At 34.8% G+C, this 16,187-nt stretch overlaps 1 protein-coding gene across 5 annotated transcripts in view; it reads right to left on the bottom strand.

Annotated features, from left to right (window-relative positions):
• Positions 1-16,187, bottom strand: part of LOC149067401 (teneurin-m-like) — a 304,834-nt gene that overhangs the window by 256,565 nt on the left and 32,082 nt on the right. The window contains exon 2 of one of the 5 annotated variants that reach the window (XM_089253034.1): positions 3,712-3,908. The exons of the other annotated variants lie outside the window; for them this stretch is intronic. The gene's annotated coding sequence lies outside the window, so the exon portion shown is untranslated. The remainder of the gene's footprint in view (positions 1-3,711; positions 3,909-16,187) is intronic. 5 annotated transcript variants of the gene reach the window in all.

The raw sequence follows: 16,187 nt of genomic DNA, 5'->3' as shown, positions 1-16,187 counted from the left end.
CTCTATGCGAGTATCGTATTGAAAGTCTCCTTTGTCTCTGCGGAGAAACTATTTTCAAATGGAAGACGACCAGCATTCTCGTTTTGAAATCGGGAAACCCGCAGAAAACCAACTTCAACAGACCACCACTGTGCCAGCATAGGGTAGAAGATTTAAAACTCAAGGAAAATGACTCGAAATAAAAAATAAATAAAACAACAGACAGCTGTAGAATAGCCAATATAACCCTACTCCCCCTTCAGTTGAAAACTGCATTTCAGCACAACATTGTTGGATCAACAATTATTTCAACTTTAATTCTGTTAAAATCATCCAAAAATTATTAATATCCCCCTTCCCATACTGACACTCATTAGACCTTTCAGTTCCCAAAAATGTGAAAATGGGAAATTATGCATAATCGCAAGGTGAAAGTGATAAATGTAGAGTAATTTCAAAATCAAGATTTCTTTATTGGGACAATTGGTAATTATGCATAACACCGCACCGATAATCAATTTACATACACACTTACGCACAGTAGCATGTATATTTCAACATTAACATTTATTGGAACTAACTGCGTAAATGCCTATTAGCGGACAAAAGTTTTGGTCCCATGGGTGTCCGTTATCAAGAGGTTCCACTGTATCTATCGAAGAAAACGTAGCTTCCCTTCCAGAACGTACTCTAGGTCACTCCTCCGAAAAATAACTCAAAAATTATATTAAAAAATCCTATTTGATGACTCGAATTAAAACATATTCCCATAAAATCTTCTAATAATTGTTTCTAAAATACCCTCGACAAAATATTCCAAAATCCATATAATTTACATCCACGTAAACATTATGAAAAAATATATGTACTTCGGACGATCATTAATCCGGAATTGCTTACACGAGAATAAACAACACGGATCCCATGGTCGATATTTCGAGAAAGATTCCAAATATTCAAGAGGAAAAAAATATATATTTAGAAAAAATTCAGGTTTTTTTTTTCTTCTTTTTTAAAAGAGAAGAGCAGATCTTTTTCTTTTTCTTCCCTGATTTGCATTTTATTAGAGGTTGCGCCCAAGGATTTAATATATCTTTTCTTTCCAGAACATTCTTTTTCTTATCAAACACTTTCGCGAGAAGTCATTGATGTTGGAACAAAAGCTTTTCACGGGTAACTTATTTCCATGGCCGTGGTTATTCATTGGCCGACGGATTTACATATAATTGTTTTCTCAGGAATTTGTTTATTTTATTTTTTTTGTATATATATATATTTTTTTTTCCTTGAAATATCTGGATTTTCTAATCCTCCTCTTTCAAAAGAAAATTCGGATTTTTAAGATTTTTCTTTTTTATTTCTTAATAAAGTTGATATTATGACTTCAAGAAGAAATGAAAAAAAATATATAAAATATAACGTGAATAGAATATTAATTTTTTTGATTATTTTTTAATTAGAAAAATAATTAATTGACTTTTTCTGAATAATTTTTTGTTTGGTATAGTTATTAATCGTTGTTTTTCCTAGGTAGATTGTTTTAGTATTAATATTGCTTCTGAATATTAATCGGATTTCAAAGACAGAAATATTTTTAATCATTTTGGTTCACCAAGTTGGAGAACGCAGACTCTTTTACACTCATGTCCATAAATTAAGGATAATTCGGAATCACACGGAAATCGAAATCTAAGGTAAAAATTTCACCTGTGAAATTATCACACACATCTGCAAGTATGATATGCAAATTTCAGGAAGCCACCAGATGATGCCGATAGTACGTCACAATGACGAGAGTGTAAGAGGGGGGTATATAAGGAATAGTGGCAAAGAAGTGAAATTGTTCACAAGAGTTCTGTAAGGCGCTCAGTGCAATAAGCGAATAGTTATGACACAGAGGACGCATGTGGGTGATTTTTTACGTTGTAGAATTATCGGCCGCCTGGAATGTGGGCGTACTCAGATGGAAGTATCCGAGGAACTTGGAATTGCCCAACGGCAACTCACTGTCGGCAGCGATTAGCCTGAAGTAGAGAACATGCAATGTGGACATCGTCACAGTTGGCTTGTGTAATGTTTTCCGACGAGTCCAGGTTTAGCTTGCAGTCTGATTCACGTCGGACTTTCATATGGAGAACGCCAGGTACCCGTTACCACCAAGACAACATCATTTAACGACACCGTTACGGTGGTGCAGCATTGCTCGTTTGGGATGGAATTATACTGGGTTCCAGAACAGATCTGCATGTTCAAACCGGAACCATGATATCCCAAATTTATCGGGACATCATTCTGGAACAACATGTACGTTTGTTTAGGGATGCCATGGGTGCAGAATTTGTGTTTATGGATGACAACGCCCGTCCTCACCGAGCAAACATCGTAAACGAATGCCTTGAATCTGAGGATATAACCCGTATGGAATGGCCAGCATTCTCACCTGACTTGAATCCGATAGAGCATGTGTGGGACATGCTTGGCCGACGAGTTGGAGCCCGTCAACCACCTCCTACATGTGTACCGGAACTTCGGAGAGCATTGCTTGCTGAGTGGAGTGATCTTCCCCAAGATCAGATCGATAATTTGATACTCAGCATGCCTAGGCGTTGTACGGACTGTATTTCATCGCGTGGGAGACATACAATGTATATTAACCATCATACCAACCATGTAGTAGTAAGTTTTTGTAAAGGAGATATTTTTTTACAATTGCTCCAGGGAGCAAAAATCGTAGTTCTTATGAATGGTATCATACATACACCATCGTTTTTGTTCTTCATCTTTTGTTTAATAAATGGGCTTTATGAATAAGTAACGTTTGTTTTGTTTCTGAACTTTTCCGGAGCTGGCATTATCCTCAATTTATGGACATGAGTGTAATTTTACACAAATACGAAATATGTACGTATACACAACATCTATACAATACACAAACCTATATATATAACATACAAACATTTTTTACCTCAAGGGACATCAATGTCCTTCCAGCAGGTCTATAAGGGTTTCTCTGTTGATATTTTTTAGCAACAGCCTATTATCGTTTGTGTCGGTTAATAATTGTTTAATATAAAGTGTATATATATAATTATTTATTTTTGTGTTTATGAACAAAGAAATTTTACATACAGATGGATTTTTATATTACATTGTTGTATTATTGTTTTAATATAAATTCTATTCTGGTATTCATAGAAAACGTGAATATATTGTTATTGGATTTTATGCTATTATTTCTATGACTGATTGTATGGTATAGATGAATTATTTTTGGAGCGGTGTATCAATAACTCTTTTGGAATAACGTTTTATTTGTTTTCGGCACTTGATATAAGTTATTAAATCTAGATGAGGTTCTATTTTGTTTCGTTTTTAACCAATTATTGTTTAAGAATGAAAAAATATATATTTTATTAGTCTATAAACATATTTTTGTCTTATAGTTGGCTTATGACATTGTTTTGTTGATGTTTATTGTGGTGTTTGTTATTTGGGATCGTATTGTTATTATATATATTATCTAGTTTTCGTATAATTCTTTGATATGCACCTCCCTAAGCAGTGATTCCATATGTTACTATTGAATACGTCCACGAATAAAATAAATCTTTCAAAAAGTTATTGTCTATTGTGTCTCTTAGTCTATATAAAATTGCTGCGTGTATTCTTAATTTTTTCATTATTTTTCAAATGCATGGCGTAAAATATATTCCGAGTCATAAAAATATTTACGTTTTTCAATTCCGCGGATTTGTAGTTGAGATTGTCTTTCACATTCTGTGGGTTTATAGTTGAGATAGTCATTTAGATTCTGGAAGTTTGTAGTTGAGATTCTTTTTCACGTGTGGATTTGTAGTTGAGATCTTCCAGATGTTGTGGATTTGTAGTTGGGATTGTCTTTCAGATTCTGCGTATTTGCAGTCCAGCTTCTGTAAGAAAAAAAAAATCACAAAATTCGAATCTGCGAAACGCGTTCAACGATTTGTTTAAAACTACAGATTTATTTCCCGATTCTATGCATTTCGTCAAAACCTGCAGATTTACTCTCAGATTCTATGGGGATTCCGTTCACTGATTTTTATCATCAAATTTTGTAAATTTAATTTTTCTGGTAGACTTTTTTTTCCAATTCCATGGAGTTACTTCTAAATCTGACGAGGCGTTTTGTAATTTCGTTAATTCTTCTATAAAAGTGTTGATTTTCTTTTTTTTTATATCCTATGGATTTCTTTACTGATTTCTATTTCACAATTCTGTCAATGAATGATTCCAGAATGATTTCTTAAACCATTTTGGTAAATGTTTTCTCATTTCCGTGAGGATATTTCTAATCTTTAAGACTGTTTTCTAACCAACCACTTCACGTACAAGCTTTCGGCAACAAATTTGGATAGTCTCTATTTAACGTATAGGCGATAAATTTGGTAACCTTGCCTAATCTAACCTCACGTTAGGAGAAGGGGAAAGAAAAATAGAAAAAGAAATTCAATATAATAGATAAGTAAATGAGAGTATTTTTTAGTTTCTTTCCACCCTTACCTTACGTACTCTCTTTCGCTCTTACATGGACAGTCAAACCCCGTTGTATAGGCATGATCCGTCCCAAAGAATTTTGGCATTTCGCGTTATATCGGATCAATAGCGTTACAGAGAAGCCCCATTACATAAGATCACGCATTATGAACTCCTATATATCCCAGTATCTTATTAGTGTTATTCTGTAAATAAAATACCATATTTTTGTATACATCAAAGCAATAGGTGGCGTTACTTTTGCCACAATTTACTTACTTAGAATACTTAGAGTACAATTTAATTACTTAGCAGCACAAATTTTCGAAGTAAATTTCCGGCGCAATCGGGAGGGTGTGCTGTTACGGGGTTCAACTGTATATACATAGTAGAAAGATGTGTGTGTGAGAGGAAAAAAACAGTAGGAGTATAGAAAAGAGGAAAAGAAAAATCAACTTCAGTTGATAGATAGGGTTACTATAGAGATTCACGATGCTAAGAGAGGAAAGAAAACACAAAACTTGTTTGAATTTTTTCCAGTGGAATTTGGACGAAATATTTCGTCTATGATCGTGAAGGAGTTAGACAACAAAATAAAACAATCAAGAGACAAATCAGTTTAAGTCTGTAAATTTGTTTACTGTGGATCGATCTGAGACCGTCCATCCCTTTGTGAAAGAGCGCAAACCATCCCAAGATGGTCTCTCTGGGCGGTCAGCGGTCACGTCTGTGGATCGATCTTTTTGTGGATATATTCTTGTAATTTTTTTTTACAGATTCTGTGGTTTTATTCCCGATTCGGTAAATAATCCCCTTTCCGTGGAAATAATTTTGAGAATTTGATTCTTGATTCTATAGATTTTATTTCTGATTTTATAGTTTTTATTTCTGATTTTTTAGTTTTTATTTCCTATTCTATAGATTTGATTCCTGATATTGTGGACTTCTTTTCTGGTTCTGAAAACTGTTTTAATCTGTGTATCACTATTTTTGTGGATTTTTCCCGATATTTCTTGAATTAACTGTATGTTTATTCTTTAAATGAATGTGCTGATAGTCTCTCAATTTATTTTTTAGATCTCCGATGTTCAACCTCATTTAATGAAATTAATTTTTTGAAACGTAGATCAAAAGGCGTTCCCTTTAGGATAGCGTACTTAATTTAGACACAAAGTAAATTGAATAGACTTTTATCTCCCATGCAGTAATTTTTCGGTATTTAGCATTTTTGTTCAGTTACGAAGTGCTTGAAAATTTTGATCTAGCTTCTCGACTGGAATTAACAATAGAATTAAGAAGTCTTCAACGAAGAATTCATTGAAGACTTCTTAATATAATATTCTTGGATAAAGTTGATCAACTCTTCCATTTCGAATAATAGTGAAAGCTGTAACAAGTTTGATGCGATTGTTTTGAATAGTTCATGAATTTGTAATTCGACTTCAAATAATCCTAGAGAACAACAATCCCAGAAACAATTTTGATTCTGAAATTCATGGTTCGCATACTTGAAGCATTTTAATTTTGATTCTCAAGGACTTGATTCGGATACTTCAAGCAATCTTTTGATTCAAGTTAGCGGGTACAAATCAAATTTTTCGCTTTTCAATTTGTGTATTCGGATACTCGAAACGTTTTTGTATATGCTTAAAAGGCCTCTATTCAAGGTTCTTCGAACTATTTCACAATAGATATCATGATTCAAGTCAGCATTGTGTATAGCTCTTCTGAAGGTTATAATTCAGATACTCCAAACTGTTTTCCCAATTCTGAAAAGGTCATATGGTTCTTCATGCAACGTTTCTATTCTCAAGGTGTGTATTTGGGTGCTCCAAATGATTTTTAGATTCTCAAGGTCGTGGTTCGGATACTTGGAGTATTTTTAATTTGATTCTCACGGTCACCATTCGGGTACTTCAATTTCTCGATTCTCAAGGTCGTGGTTCGGATACTTGGAGTATTTTTAATTTGATTCTCACGGTCACCATTCGGGTACTTCAATTTCTCGATTCTCAAGGTCATAATTTAAATTCTTGTTTCCCAATTCTCAAGGTGATGTAATTCGGGTTCTTCAAGCAATTTTTTGATTCCCAAGGTGTGTAATCGGGTTATCGGATACCCAACAATTTTTCGATTCTAAATGTCTTGAGAGATTCGGGATACTTCAAACATTTTTATTTTATATTCTAGAGGTATTTATTTATGGTTCTTCAAACCATTTCAAGATCACACGTGATCATAGTCCGTATTGTTTGTAGCTCTTCAAAATTGGCATTCAAAACCAATTTTTAACAGAGCTGGTCCTCTGAGCAACAGCTGATACAACGATCCTATTCAACGTCAACGATCAGATATTCATTTTATCTAATGCCCTTTTGAAGATAATTTTCAAACATACATCAGAAAAGACAATTTTTTTTTTTCCTATGGTCAATGCAGAAATCGGCCCGAGAAGAAATTCCTCGGAAAACTAACATCAAGTTCTTAAGAGAACTCGGTTTGCTTCAAGAATATCCGGTACATAAATGGAGGCCCATTCATCTGTATTCAAAGGAATACAGCACAGACTCTTTCTGTACATTCCATTCCCTCCCTTCATGTATTCTGAAGATATTAAAAAAAAATCCTATCCTTTATGGTCAAAAGAAACTGGAATTTATAGGAATTTTCTCGGAAGATCATCGTTTGCGGACGAATTGCGTTTGGTTGGATACTGTCAGCATGACGAATGGTCAGTTCCATGTTTTGTAAGTTAGAATTTGAATTTCTTTTCTACCCTTTTTTCCTCCGATATCCTGGAGGGTCCGAAATGATAATGTCCACTCTTTCCTTCCACAGAAAAAAAATAGCATATCCCCCCTTTCAGACTTCAGGATCGGAAAACAGTAAGGGAAAGAAAGGTTCTTTTTTCGGGGAAAAAAAATAAATGATATCCACTACAAATGGCTATTTTCGATTGGTCAAGCCAGGGCTATTTTTTCGTGAAATGGACAAAGATCTAGAGAACTGGACAGGTTATTTAGAACTGTAGTAGCCAGCGGTCATTTATTCTTTTTGTAGTGCTATTGTGGATTCTGGGATGAGGATAGATTTCTTTTAGGATATTCCAGTAATATTCAGAGAATTACACTAAACGTCGGTTATAACGAATTCGGTTTTAACGCCTCCTCTGCGAATTGCACTCAAACTTGATTTTAACGATAGCTCGGCTGTAACGTCAATAATATTTTCAGCGAGGGCTGATTTCCATAGGGAATAATGTTAATTAACCTTGGTTATAAAGTCGATAAAACGCAACGAGCTCTGTTATAACGACATATATTTGAAATTTCTAAAGAAATTCCTAGATTTGGGGTTAATTACATTGAGGCAATGTGTTTTTTTTTCTTCTCCCTTCTTTTTTATAATGTACGGTAGTGTTATGACAAGATCACCAGATTTATGACCGATTCGTCAAATAGAGAGATCATTCAAATTTGGCCAAAAGCATGTGCGTGAAGGGATTAGGAAAAAATATGTTTAACGCTCCGACTTCCTTATTGACATCACCTGTAAACGGGACATTCCCGAATTTACAGGGTGTTTCAAAAAGAATCATCCGATTTGGAAAAAAAAATAACTATTCAGCTTTTAATCTGTTTTGAACGAATAATATACAGGTACAAAGAGGAAAATATCGAGTTTCACACACTTGTCAAAAGGGCCCAGAACCGGGCCCTGATATCATTCATACCGGGCCGCTATTGATTAGCCGTTTCATTTCCCCTCATTTCATTTTCCGTTGGCCGTGCGTTTGACCGGGCCTCCGACACAAAAATGAATGGAAGCGGGCCGCGGGCTTGAAAATGTGGAGAACCACCGCAAACGTTCATGCAACGTTCTTGACCTAGCTTTGATTTTAATTGTAAGAGTTTCCTACATCCCATGCCATTTCAATTATTTTTCAACGATTTTTTTCTTCTTCCTTGTTCTCCAATAGAAACAGGAATTGGTGTAGGCGTGAAAGTTTTTTTTACGTCCCACAAAGATGATGTTCTGTCAATTGATGCAGAGTTTAGTTACCTTCTCGCATGACGCGACGGCAGACTGAAATAACGTCTTTCCTCCATATTTAAAAGGGTCTTCTAAGTACATATACCGATACCGCCCGAGTGCCAAGATGCTTGTCTACCACTGCGAAGGTTGTCATCACACGGTATCAAGTTCAAACCCAGGGGAGAAAGGCAAGTTCAAACCCAGGGGGGTATAGGTAAAATATTTTCCCTAGTGAGCTTGAGGCGACCACCAATAGCTGGCACCTTCATTTCTAACCCAAATCATTAATGACAGTAAATTGCAATAAATCGATATGCCCAGAGTTGGTGTTTGGTGAGGTAGTAGTTCATATACAGATCGTCATAATTCAAGTTAAATATCAATTCATCTCGGCAAATTTTGTGGAATTCACCAGAATTTAATGATATGGAAACAATCAGATTCCAATCCGGGACTTGAGAAATATGGAAGAAATACAAATACAACGCCACAACAGGCAAATTGCCCAACGAGGTGGCTGACTTAGGAACATCATGGATCCCCGAGCCATTTTTTGGAGGCCCTACCTACTACTACAACACCACACATGCACTCCGCCCACACCCCCCCCCCCTCCCCGCGGAACCCCCCAACGAATCGGTACATGCGGGAATGTGCGTGTACGTGTAGTGAAACCTGACGTGAAGTTTTTGTTGTTTCTCTGTAATGCTTGTTATGTGTAGTGCTGCCATCTGCCACTAGTTTTTCTAACTATGAGTGAAGTGTTATGATTGAATGATTTATCGTTGTAGGACTGTTGCTCTCTGTGGCGAGACTTTTTTTTTAACTTTTATATATATATATATATATATATATTTCTAATGAGAATAGTTTTACATTATACATTAGTCTACACATTATACAACTGTTTATATATAAAGGGAAACTTTCTGAATTGAATTATATTTCATTCCAGTCGGACCATTTTCGTATCGAATAAAGTTGGGAATTTGAAGCCGCCGTCTCATAAAATAATGGTTTTCACACACAAATGCATTATCGGTTGTTATAATTATTCGTTGAAATTTGATCTCGCACGCATTTTCCTCGTGAATTGCGAAAACGTGGGAATAAGCAACCTGAGCTTGTGGTTTACCGAAAACTAATTGATTCAGTGTTGCAATTTAGGCAGATCGAAATAGTGATGATTGTCTGAGTAATTTGCGTGCTATATAAGTATTGATGATATTGAGTAATGTTTCTCAAACTTTTCTCCCGTGACTCCTTTACCCTAGACGTCATTTTTTCCGTCACTCCCTTGTACTGCTCAGTCATGATTTATGAGTGGGGCTCGCTTGTTTCATTTAGCCATCTTTTCCAGTGACGATAACTTTCTTCTTTTGCTAACTATTTACGAGTGGAGGGGGGGGGGGTTCTCGTTCGATTTATTTTTAGCCATCGTTTACCGAAGAGAGAAGGGTAACCTAAGCTCTACCAATATTTATGAGTAGTGCTGGCTAACTTTCTTTAGCCATCATTTCCTTAATCTTACTCAGCCAAAATTAACAAGTGGCTGAATAACTTTTCTCACCCACCACTTACCAGCATATCTCTTGCCTTATTTAGCCATCATACCAGCAGGTGTCGCTTTCCAGTGGTTCCTTTTACTGACTTAGTTAAGTGAGGAAATGGTGACTTTAGTTAATGGTGAGTACCCTCTCATTACTTTACCATCGTTCATGAGCGAAGCTCACTGCTGACTTTATAAGCACATCATTTACGAGTGGTTCCTTTGCTCCCCCCATTCAGCCATCATTTACGAGTGGTGGCCTTATTCAACCATCATTTACCAGTGGTGGCCTTATTCAACCATCATTTACCAGTGGTGTGCACTTTTATTCAGCCATAATTTATTTACGAGTTTTGCTCTTTCCTTACTTAACCCCACCAGTTCTTCAATATTACTAAGCGATCGTTAACAAGTGGCTGCCCTATCTACACTGGTGTAAGAAATTAAGAGAATTTGCAGACTTGGTCGATTATCTCTAGAACTACTGTACCGATTTTAATGAAATTTGATATGTTCATACATTGATACAATACAAAACAAATAACCATTCAATAATTGTAATACACACGCATGATCGTGCGTAGCACTCGTTGGAGTCGGAAGGTATGAAATAGAGGTTGCAGAATAAACAAAAAAATGGGTTAATAGATGGGTTAATAGGGGGTGTGGTCCCCTCTTACAGATATACAGGTCTCGCAGCGTGATTTCATACTTGAAATAAGGCAGATTATCATTTCTTGTGCCAATTGGTCCTACTCGTTCAGCAACGCTGTTTTCATTCCCTGGATGGTTCCCGGAGGGGGGTTGCGAGTTGTAATTGCCCTCCCCAGAGCGTCCCAGACATGCTCTATAGGGTTAAGGTCTGGTGATCTGGCTGGCCAATCCATCCGGCGAATATCCTCACTCTCTAGAAAATCGTCCAGCAGAAGAGCTCTATGTGGCCTCGCGTTATCGTCCATTAAAATGAACTCGGGGCCAACTGCACCCCTGAAAAGGCAAACATAGGGCTCCAAGACCTCATCCCTATACCTCACATCAGTCACAGTGCCTCTTTCAAAGACATGGAGAGGTGTGCGACCATCCAACATGATGCCTGCCCCGACCATTAAACCTCCTCCGCCATAATGGTCGATTTCGCGGACATTGGAGAGTAGGTAGCGGGTCCCTGGTTCTCTTCATATGAACATACGTCGAGAATCGGTGCTTAGGCTGAACCGGGACTCATCAGTGAAGAGAACGGTCAACAACCATTTACCAGCGGCCCTCTTGCCATATTTAGCCATCATTTACCAGTTTCCCCTCTAGTATTCACCGTCCAATGGCTCCTTGAGCTATGACTTGACCATTTTCTAGCAGTTGCTCTTCACCCTATTTATTATTTACAAACAGCTCTTTCTCTCCTTATACTAGCAAAGCTCCGCTAATTAAAATCAGATGGTTTAATTTTTAACAATCATTTTTAATTGTTAACAATCAATCAATTTTAATTGTTTCAATCCTCAATTTTAATGGAATATTTTTGAATACTAATACGATTAATTTTATGTATTAACGTTATTTTGCTATAAATCCGAAATCAATTTTCTTTTAGAATGATTTTCTTTTACTTCTCAAAATGATCGAATGTATTTCTTTAAAATTTAAATTGAATATTTTAGTTATTTTCTTTAATTTTTCATCATAATTTGTAATTAATTTTATCAATTTCATTTTTTTATCACTTCAGCATCAATGTTTAAGCATACCGAATTAAAATTTAAAATTAAAAGAAAAAAAATTTACTCAACACTATATAACTAACTTCATATACGCTAATTACTGTAATTTTTAATTAATCAATACTAATGATAATTATAGATGAAATGGTATCCATGGTGCGTCTTTTTTCTATTGACTTTTTCCATGGATTTGAATTCATCTTAATTATTTTTTGATTAATAATTATCTCTCGGAGGATTAGCTGGTTACAAAAATCCGCGGGTTGTGATGCAACAATAGAAGAAATCACAATTTTAATAATTTTTTTGTGTGTTCTCTTTCTTTTAGAATGATAAGTCCCAGGTCCTTTCTCGTTACAGGTCATTAATTTTTGGTAATTAATAAAGAATCAGAATAAGAAGCAAATGTAATCTCCTTGAAAATTCCTAATTAACGAGAAATGATGGATTCCGTTATGTTTCGCGTATTAATAAGAAATATTTCTTTCATTATACTTAGTATTTTATCAATATAAAAAAAAATAAAATTATTTAAAATTTATCTGAAAAGTGTGTAATTTCAAAAGGGCAGGTGATAATAACAGATAAACAAAGTTCTTATTAATGCATGATGGAATTCTCCAATACTATTCATCTATGACTATTTAATGAAGACAAATTTCCCTGAAAAATTTTAGATTAAAGGGAATTGGAGCGTATAAAGATGACGATTTTCCGTGAAGAAAAATTGCATTTATCTTGATATTCTTTTTTCGCTCTCGATAATGACAATTTTTTTTTGCAGTCTTTTTCCAAAATGTTGGTCCTTTTATTGATGAAGAAATAACATCCGGGGATCAAAAGACTTTTATGTAGAAAATCTTTACAAAAATGAGCTTTTTTAAATTTTAAAATTAATAAAGTCCATATTTTCTTTTTTAAGTACCGTGAATACTTTTTTTTTCTTAATGAAAATATTTTTCAAAAAGGATAATTATTAATATTCTGAAGTTTTCTGTTTGTTCTTCTCGGTTATTACCTTTATTAAAAAATTTCTTGAATGGTATTTTAAAGATGCTAATGATTTGGAAATTTGACTCGATTTTTGCCATGGTAGTGTATGATGTGTGCGTAAACATGATATTTATTATTATTTTTATAACTATATAGAATAATTATTAAAAAAAATTTTGAAACAAAAATTTTTGTGGTTTTATAGTTGGAGTTTATTTTGTGTCTTCATTAGAATTTCAGATAATTGGATTACTTGATTATTAAAAATAGGGGACGCTTGAATTTCTTTCATCGATAGGTGTGTCTGCTTTTCATTATTGATTTGCCGCATGTGGTGCTACGGGGTCTGATAAACATTATAGATATGTCACATATTTAGTAGCATGACATCTGACAACAATGTGGTTACACACTTGGATAGTAATGTCTTGCATTTATAATATTAGTTCAGAACGATTAGGATTTTAGATAAAATGTTTTGGCAACAAAGCTTTTTCATACTAATCAGCGAAAATTGTTTCAAAAGAAACATGTAATCGAAAATTGTTTGAAAGCAACATACTACTACTTCACCAAACACCAACTCTGGCCATATCGCTATATTGCAATTTACTGCCATTAGTGAGATGGGTTAAAAGTGAAGGCACTGTCTATCGGTGGTCGCCTCGAGTTCGTTAGGGAAGATATCTTATCTATATCCTTCCTTGGGTTTGAACCCGGGACCCTGAGAACAACCTTCACGATGGTAGACGAGCATTTTACCACCATGCCACTCGGGCACACTAGTCTCGAAAGCAACATACTAGCAACAATGTTTTGAATTTTAAAAAAATTATTTTTTTTCCGATAAATTTTCACATTAATATTTAAAATGTATTTTGGGCAATGTTATTCTGGAGTTTGTTGAATAAAGAAAATTTATGAATGTAATCACTATGTATACAACAATGCGTTTGCACAAGACTAGTTTTTAAACTGTATTAGCTACGATATTCTTTTTCGAAACTGCATTATCAACAATCATATTTCCAACGTTACTTATTAGTAAAATAAGAGTTTTTGAAATAGAAAACAATTATTTATTAATTTTATGAGAGACGATGATTTCTCGTAAAAAAAAAAATCAAAAGAAATCAATCATTTTTCAAACTGTACAAGCAACAATAATTTCTATCGATTTTATGGGCAACAGCAGTTTTCCAAACTGAACTAGGAACAACGATTATTTTTAATTGTATGGGCAACAATAAGTCTTTTAATTTTACCAGCAACAATGATTTCTTTTGATTTTAGGGAAAAAGATGATTTTCGAAACTACTAGCAGCAGTGGTTTTTAACAATGAGTAAATAATTCATAACGACTTAATTTGAGGAACAATAGCTATTTCCTGTTAACGACTTTTATTCAGGGACTGGATAAGAAAACAAATTTCTGGACACGAATTGGCATTTATTCCCCAAAATGTTATAAACAAAAAAGCAACAACGTATAATTGAAAAATTCTGGTAATAATTTCTTTTCAACAATGCAAAACCACCATCAAAATATATCGACGAATTTCCCCCACCAACATTCAACACCACTACTAATTGAAAAACCATAAAATAATCACCTTCAATCCAGAATAATTTTATCCACCGGACGCAATTCTCTAAAAAAATATTCAAATTTAATAATAATTACTAAATTTCAAATTAGGCTTTAAAATATGCTACGCCTGTAAAATTAGGAGAAAAAAAGAATTAAGCACTTTTGTGGAAAGTAGGGGTGAAAAATCATTTTCAGGGATAAAACTCAAGAGAAATTTCCCTGATATGCAAATTTTTAAAATATTTTTCCTTCTTATTCTTGGGGGTCTCTTTAATGGATCTGGAACACATTCAATTTCATTTCGCGTTGTTGGGAAAAATTGTATATATTTTTAAAAGAGGTAGCATGAGAAGTACTGTGTTGTGTCTTGGAGTAAAAGTGCTTCCGAGGAAAGAAAAAAAAAAGCATCTTGCAAGAAATGGAGGAAAAACACTGGAAGTAAAAACGCACGATCGCGTGTAGAAAAGCATTTTTCAAAAAAGCTTCCCAAAGAGAAAAGAACTAAGGGTTATTCATCAGAGCTTGATCTTATTTAAAGGAATTGTTTCAGATCGGGTTTTCTCCCGTACCTTTATTTTCCATTAATTTTATGGAGTACATCATATATCCGCTGTGTAATAATTTTTTTTTCCAGTTTAAACAAATTTTTGGAATTTTTGAAAGAAAAAATTGAATTAAATGCAAAATGCGTTACCCTAAACACGCGCGTTCACAATTGAAAGCGAAACTAACTCTACATATCGATGTCTTGAATATTTTTCTCCGATTGTTTAGTATGTTTGCGCTCGAGTGGCATGGTGGTAAGATGCTAGTAGCACCGTCGCGGTCTTAGTTTCGAGGAATATAGATATTTTCCTTACAGAGCTTGAGGGGACCGCCGTTAGATGGAGCCTTAATTTTCAACAAAACGCATTAATGGCAGTAAATTGTGATATGGTTGGTGTTTGGTGATGTATGTTTGTGAGTTTCGGATTTTCGTTGGTTGACCAGTCATCCCGGTTTTTTTTAAGACTGTCTCAATTTCACATCTGTTCAGATGTCTATGAATTTATGATATGCCTCTACAAAATTGATAGAATTTTATTCGAAGCTCAAAGCCATACCTTTCACACACACACCTCTAATTGGTGCTCGAAATATGTTAAACACTTCGGGAAAAATGCAAATTCATTGTTATGAATCAATCCAAACAATTCTTCTTTCAGTCTATTATTTATAGTAGAGTTCAGACTTATTAAAAAATCGCTGATGTTATATTTTGGGCATTGTTATCACTTTCGCAAAGTACGGTACGGATAAAAACATAACATGGAGGAAAAATCCATTTTTTTCTTACTTGTTATCAAATTTTTTTTTGTGCTTTTTTGCATATTTTGAGGCTTTGATTCCAGAAATTGAAGACTTGTATGGAGATGGCGATTTCATTAGCCATTAAAATTTCATATATATCCAAGAAGCTGTATCAATGCTACAGCAATTTTCATGAGGAAAATATTCAGGGTTGAGCACCCTTAGTACAGAAAATACATTCTCAACCCGTGGCCCGCGCCGTCAAACCCGATTTTGTAAAAGTAAACTAACCTAAATCATTTTTATATCTATTGTTTAGTTAAACAGTGGTTACCTCATATGGCTAGATCCAAATTCATAAGATATTAAAAAAAGTCTGGTCCGGCCGTCCATGTACGATCCCTTTCGGTGTACACGAGCTCCAAGGAAAGATTGAGAAATTCGGTGCCTCTGTTGTCTAGGGGTCTAGGGCGTTCACCGGGAAAGTGAAAGGGCGTGGGTTCGATTCCCCGCAGGAGCA

The sequence above is a fragment of the Pholcus phalangioides genome, unplaced genomic scaffold (genome assembly GCF_987345545.1).
Source record: "Pholcus phalangioides strain wild (caught in Gottingen) unplaced genomic scaffold, Ppha-v1.0 ptg000031l_1, whole genome shotgun sequence".
Taxonomy (NCBI): domain Eukaryota; kingdom Metazoa; phylum Arthropoda; class Arachnida; order Araneae; family Pholcidae; genus Pholcus; species Pholcus phalangioides.
The sequence above is the reverse complement of the archived record's forward strand: the minus strand, read 5'-3'. Positions and strand labels throughout refer to the sequence as shown.